Here is a 7,019-nt window from a genome sequence, read left to right on the forward strand (position 1 = left end):
ACACCTGAAAAGGTCTATATAATTCTGATCTTGAAGAGACGCTTGATGAAGTTCTTCTCCAAATCGATTGAGTTTCAGCGTCGCTTCGTAACTTTGAACAGAAAAAGAATTGATCACTGTACACCAGAGAGCCCGAAGCGAACAATATAATGTTATGAACTGAAACCTCAAGTGGATCTTTGGCCAAGGAGGTCATATTCACGGTGTTTTGAGACGAGCGCCACTCTCACTGATTATCTGAAGAGCGGTAAAGTGATCATCGGCGCATATAACGAGTACTTATTTGTTGGCCAGACTGAACCCCACTTTGAGGCAAAGATGACACTTGGAGTGAAAATTAATTTCACGCTTTTGCTATGGCAATGCATCAGCGAAAAAGGCCACAATTACAATAGATTTATTAAGTAACCTAAATAATTCTTAATTTCATTGAAATGATAATCCCACTAAAAATAAGAAGGCTTTCTTCTTGAAGAAAAACCACAGCGATATTTATCTGCTTACTTTTGTTCCTACTTTATTAGACGGTTTTCGCTCTGTGTGAGATATCGACGTCTCGGAATTGCTTACTCATCAGCTTATTCTTCTGACCTAGCTTCCAGCGACTATTTCCTATTACCAGAAATGAAGAAAGGGTCCGTTTGTAAGTTATCGAAAAAGCACCTCGAAAAAACGAATGCCTAATTTGGAAGTCTGAAGAATTTTAGAGGGTTTAAGTAAGACAAAAACTTAAGTGTGAGAAACATCAGATGAGATCTCTTTTCTGAAAGAATTTTCTACTTTTTCAGGTACTTATCGGGTCATCCCCGTAAGCTACATACAAACGAACCGACTCTTTTTCCTATATGTGGTATGAAACTAACATATTTTATTATATGAAACTGCATGAAATTAAATGAATCAGCTTATTATAAAAAATTTTGAATACCAGCATTTTATAAGAAAAAAGCATGTCATTGTGTGAACTTATGAATTTATGCATCAAATTAAAAGGCCGAGAAGAGTTGAAGTACCGAAATATGCTGCATGCAACTAAAGGTATTCAACGTAGAAAAAATTGCAAAATCATCAAAGATAAATTTTAATTCTAGAAAATATGCAAACATAATACGATTAACATGTAACGGCATATCATCTTTGATAAATATTCATGCGTGACGTGATATGTTAGAAAATATTTTCTTTCAGCCAATCAATCATTTCTGTTTCGAAAAACATAAACAAGTAATTTATTCTTAACCAAGAAAAATTTACTGTCATAACCCGAACCGCACATTTGTGCCTTGGTTCATATTATGGAAATGTGAAATCCAAATGTGTATGTGTAGGGAATCGAAATGAATAACTTATTTTATCATTCATGCCACATATGTACGAATATTGTATGAGAATTTTGCACTCATACGCTGATTGACAGCTGTCAAACATCTAATCAGTCAATATTCAAATGCATGCATTGAACCCTTTTTGCGTACATAAATGAGAACGAGTTTCACATACATATGAACTAAGAAAAGAAAACAAAAGTATGAAACCTAAATTGGTTAAACGCAGCTGAAGTGTGTGGAAAGTGCAAGTTGATTGGCTAAATGCACAAGAATTGGATTTGTATATCTATGAAACTGAAAACTGAATAAACTAAAATAGCATTTTAATGAGATTAAAATTATTTGCTGGATTAAAAAACATTTTTATCTTAGCAAAGTAAGTAACAGGCGCATGTCCTAAATGGATTGCATTTAATATGTATAATGCACTCAACTTAAAGCGCATCGTGTAGTGAATCATTCAATTCGGTTTATTTTTAAGCGACTTCTAATAAAGGAGGAGGTTATCAGTTCGTCGGAATATTTTTTATTATTTTTTTGTTGATTTTTTATTTGTATGTATGTTACCGCATAACCATGCACCACGTCAACCGATTTCGATAATTCTTTTTGCATCGGAAAAGTAGTGTCTCAAAGGTAGTCTCACATACTAATCTGGTTTAGATCCGATCATTGGATCATGAAATATATATATATATATATATATATATATATATATATATATTTTTTAAATATTTTTTTTTACTTGTTTTTAATTCAACTGCCTTCTTGGATTCTGGGACTTGGAATATACTACGTGTAGTCACCGAGGGGGTTGGGGAGTTAAAAGTTAGAAAAAGTGGGTCACGTAGTAATGATACGTTCCCTAACAAGTTTTCGCAATTTTTCTCTCGTTTTTCATTCATTTTGTGGCATATTAATATTTTTTTCTTTTGTTTATTAGTCTTTTCAAATTAATTTATTGAGTTTGCTATAGAGGTTGTGCATGTTACGCCTTAGCAAAAAAAAAACAATTGCCAAAAGTCAACGACAACTCCTAGATATTTAAAACAAAAATTGTTAAAAAACTTCATACCAAAAATTGTTCTAAAAATTCTGAATAAAAAGTTTGAACTTTTGATGAAATTTGTCGAATTTTTCTAACTTTTGTACAAAAGATTTAAATATTGAGCTATACTTTCATAACGATTTTGATGAAATTTTGTGTTCTGATAATAATTTGCATTTTAAGGTTATCTAGATAGGTGTTATCTCCGAGAATAGAAATAGAGAATTAGTTTCAAACTGAAAAAAGATCATAATATGAGTATCAAGTGAAAAGTAGTTTGAAAATTCCAGATGCAGTAAATTTTTTCAATAGGGTTTCCACCTATTGTCCATCGTACATTTATTGAATTTTTTGTTTAGAAAAATATCTAAGAAATAATATTACTTATTGTGAGTATTAAAAGAAAGCCCTTGAAAAATTCTTTGCCTACATAGTAAGTGTTATCCCTTAGGATATTAGTGTAGGGTTGCCACTTTTTCGATTCCGCAAAATTTAATGTAAATGACTTAATAATAACATCAATTGAAAGGTAGTTTTAATACCGAAATATTTTTGTTTAGGGTTGCCACATTTTTTCAATACAAATTTGTAGGTATGTAATTAATTTCTATGCAAATACATATATATCTATGTATATACATACGTACGTATACACAGTACAAAATATCGTGTATGCCTTAATGGGATTGACAACTAATTTTTAATACAACATACTTTTTTTTTTAATTTTCTTCCAAAATATTCTTTTCATAAAATTCTAAGGTATTTAAAGCCATTGTTTGATACCCTTGATATTAAATAAACTAAAGAAAAATATCCAAAACATGTTAAAATGTCGCGTGCCTATTTGTTTGCCCGCCACTGTGTTCATAACAGCAAATTGAATTGAAATATGATATAAACTCATCACGGCTCCGAAAAAACTCAAAGCAAATATTTTCAGTGATTTTTCAGCTAATGATTCCAAATTAAAATTTAATCTGCGAAATAATGGCAATGATTAATGACTGAGTTACATAAGGCAAAGAGCAAAAAAAAATTAAATTTAAAATTTAAGTTGGAAGTGGTAAAATTCGTTTGAACTAAAAAAATTAAGCCGCATTTAAAGTACGAAAACTCATTAGCGCCTAATTTAGAAACCACATACACACACATCAATCATTAAGACTCACACAAGTATGTACATTGATATTTAGGGACTTTGCGTGAACATCAGCCGCGTGCAGAGTGTCACAAAATTTTCATTTACGAGGCCTTTGTTAGTTAAATACTAACCCATAAGGTTAGCGTTGTCACCACTAATAACACATGATTTTACATACATACGTACATATGTATGTACGTCAATTCATATCTACTCATCCACCACCCCACAACGCATTTGGTTCAATCAATACAGTATTGATTGATAACATCAAACGCATTAGTGTCACAAATAGTGGCAACATAAATTTCGCCAACACAAGCACCACCACCACCACCACCACTACCACCACCACCATGCAACTAGGCATTAACACAAATCAAAGCTTATAGTTAAACAATAAAAGGAAGTGTGCTGGAACCCTCGCTGTGCCATATCACAGTCATTAGTGCGTTATTATTCGCGTGCCATCAGCATCAGAATGTTCAACTGATTGGATGCATTTTTGCGCTACTAAATTGCTTTAATTCACACTTATTAGACTTTCTTGTTGTATGTATGTCTTTGGCGATATTTGTAGTATTTTATATATTATTCTTTTGGAAAAACTGTAACTTTTGCCCCTCAGCGCCACAGGTCATAGCTTTGAAGTGTGTTTTATTGAAAATGAATTTAAATGGTGGCAACGGTTTATGGTTGAATGCGTTTGAAAAAGTATAAAAAATTATTACTTCTGACTGAGAGATGAGATGTTAAGTGGCTTTGAAACGTAAGCTGTCAAAGGCTATGAATTTAATTTACAACTTTCTTGATCAAGTACGCACGAAATAAATGTGATTTTGTACATAATTCTTTTTGAAAATTGTTGAGTCAAGTAATGTTTATATACACACATCCATATGTATGTGATAAAGTACGCATCTCCGACTCTATTCATGCTTGTGGCTCAATGGATGTGCCCGTATGCTTTCAACGCGGAGATCGTAGGTTCAAAACGCAGAGGAGCCTGGAATTTTATCGTATGTTTTTTAATTTACTTTATTTTTTTTCATTTAATTTAATATATACTTTAATTTTTGATTTAAATTTTGGGGTATGTTTTAATTATTTTTTCTTTATTTTTGTTTTATTTTATTCATTTAAGTATTTTCAATTTTATTTTATTTCATTCAGCTTATTTAACTAAATTTTTTATTTAATATAAATTTATTTCACTTTTATTTTCACCTTTTGTTATTTAATCTATTATTTTTCAAATTTTGATAAACAGATTGAAAAACATGTAACACAAAAATAAAACCATTAAGGCTATTCACGCTCGCGACTCAGTAGATGTGCGACTGTAAAGCGTCTAATGCAAAAAAAAACAGTTTAAATCATTCATGCTCGTGGCTCAGTGGATGTGCCTATATGCTTTCAACGCGGAGATCGCAGGTTCAAAACGCAGAGGAACCAGAAATTTTTTACTTATAATTTATAAATTTTGATTTCTTTTTTGTTTTGTTTTTCATTTAATAACTATTTTATTTTAATTTTGGGATATTTTTTAACAAGTTTTTCTTAATTTTTTTATTTCATTTTATTTTAATATATTTTTTATTTTTTCAATTTAATTTCTTTAAATTTCATTTTACTTCGTTGTAGGTGATATAATTTTAATTTAATTTAAATTTATTTCATTGTTTTATTTTTTCTATTTAATTCATTATTTCTCAGATCTGACTTTTTTAAATATTTATAGATTGGTTTCACCAGCAATTTAAGTGCATACATACATACATATTGGCTTACCTGCTCACACATTCGCCGCATAACGGCATAGTGTCAGGATGGCCGAGCGGTCTAAGGCGCCAGACTCAAGTGTGAAAACTTGCCCGCAATGCGGGTACGGAGCTTTCTGGTCCTCTCTGAGGGCGTGGGTTCGAATCCCACTTCTGACAAGATTTTTTTTAAATTTTATTTTAAATTAATTGTTCAAACTAACTTTTATTTTTTTTTTTTTTTTTTTTTTTTGATATAGTTTCTTATATCCGAGTCATTTTTATTTATCAAGATTTTATTTTTGTCATTCCACTATTCAATCTATATTCCTGCTCACTTCTTAATTCTGATCATTTGTATTTACATATGTATGTATTTCTAATTAATTCTTTCAAACTATTTTTATACCCGAGCGCACTTGTGCACAAGGGTATATTAATTTTGTTCACATAACGGTTGTTTGTAACAGCCAAAACGAATCGAGATAGATATAGACAAATGTATACATAAATGATCAGGATGAAAAAAGAAATCGATTAAGCCATGTCTGTCTGTCCGTCCGTCTGTCCGTCTGTCCGTCTGTCCGTGTACACGATAACTCGAGCAAAAATTGAGATATCTTAAAGAAATTTGGTATGTAGGTTTCCCTTAATCCAAGGTAGGTTGGTATTGAAAATGGGCGAAATCGGACTTTAACCACGCCCACTTCCCATATAACGGTAATTTCCAGAAATACGAAAACTGCGATATTTTAGTAACTACTAAAGATAATTCACTCAAGATTGATATTTATAATAAGTTTTAGACGAAAAATAAGAATATTATAAATTTTTGGAAAATGGGCGTAGCCACGCCCACTTATGGTTATATGCGTATATCTTGGTAACCGCTGCACCAATTTCTTCCAAACTTGGCACAGTTGTTGGCCTTCGCACAACATACTAAATGGCCGAAAATTTTTAAAATCGCTCAATAACCACGCCTACTTCCCATATAACGGTAATTTTCAGAAATACGAAAACTGCGATATTTTAGTAACTACTGGAGATTATTCGCTCAAAATTGATATTTACAATAATTTTTCGACGAAAAATAAGAATATTATAAATTTTTGGAAAATGGGCGTAGCCACGCCCACTTATGGTTACATGTGTATATCTTCGTAACCGCTGCACCAATTTCTTCCAAACTTGGCACAGTTGTTGGCCCTGGTACAGCATACCAAATGGCCGAAACTTTTTAAAATCGGACAATAACCACGCCCACATCCCATATAACGGTAATTTAGAGAAATACAAAATCTTCGATAAATCAGTAAATATTGAAGCTAATTTATTCAAAATTGATACTTGCAACAATTCTTTACCAAGAAATACGTTTATGGTAAAATTTTGGAAAATGGGCATGGCACCGCCCACTTATGATCACATATATGTATATCGGTAACCGTTCTACCAATTTGTACCAAACTCGGTGTGGTTATTGTGCTTGCCACATATAAGCAAAACGTTGAAAATTATTGAAATCGGACTAAAATAACGGCCGCTTCTCATATAACGGTAAATTTCAGAAATGCTTGAAACTTCAATATTTCGAAATTGAAGGACGCTAATTTACTCAAAATTGATACACCCCGGCTTACCATCTAGCGGAAGGTTTCGGAAAGGTGAAAAAACATATTTAATACTTGCGCCGGGTATTTAATGTTCGGCTCCGCCCGAACTTACACTTTCTTACT

General features: G+C 31.9%; 1 non-coding gene across 1 annotated transcript; it reads left to right on the plus strand.

Annotated features, from left to right (window-relative positions):
* Positions 1-5,343: 5,343 nt before the first annotated feature.
* Positions 5,344-5,460, plus strand: Trnal-caa. The gene is made up of 2 exons: positions 5,344-5,381; positions 5,416-5,460. It is a non-coding gene; the product is annotated as a tRNA-Leu (tRNA).
* The last annotated feature ends 1,559 nt before the right edge of the window (positions 5,461-7,019 follow it).

The sequence above is a fragment of the Rhagoletis pomonella genome, unplaced genomic scaffold, assembly GCF_013731165.1.
Source record: "Rhagoletis pomonella isolate Grant_MI unplaced genomic scaffold, Rhpom_1.0 Rhpom_scaffold_02756, whole genome shotgun sequence".
Taxonomy (NCBI): domain Eukaryota; kingdom Metazoa; phylum Arthropoda; class Insecta; order Diptera; family Tephritidae; genus Rhagoletis; species Rhagoletis pomonella.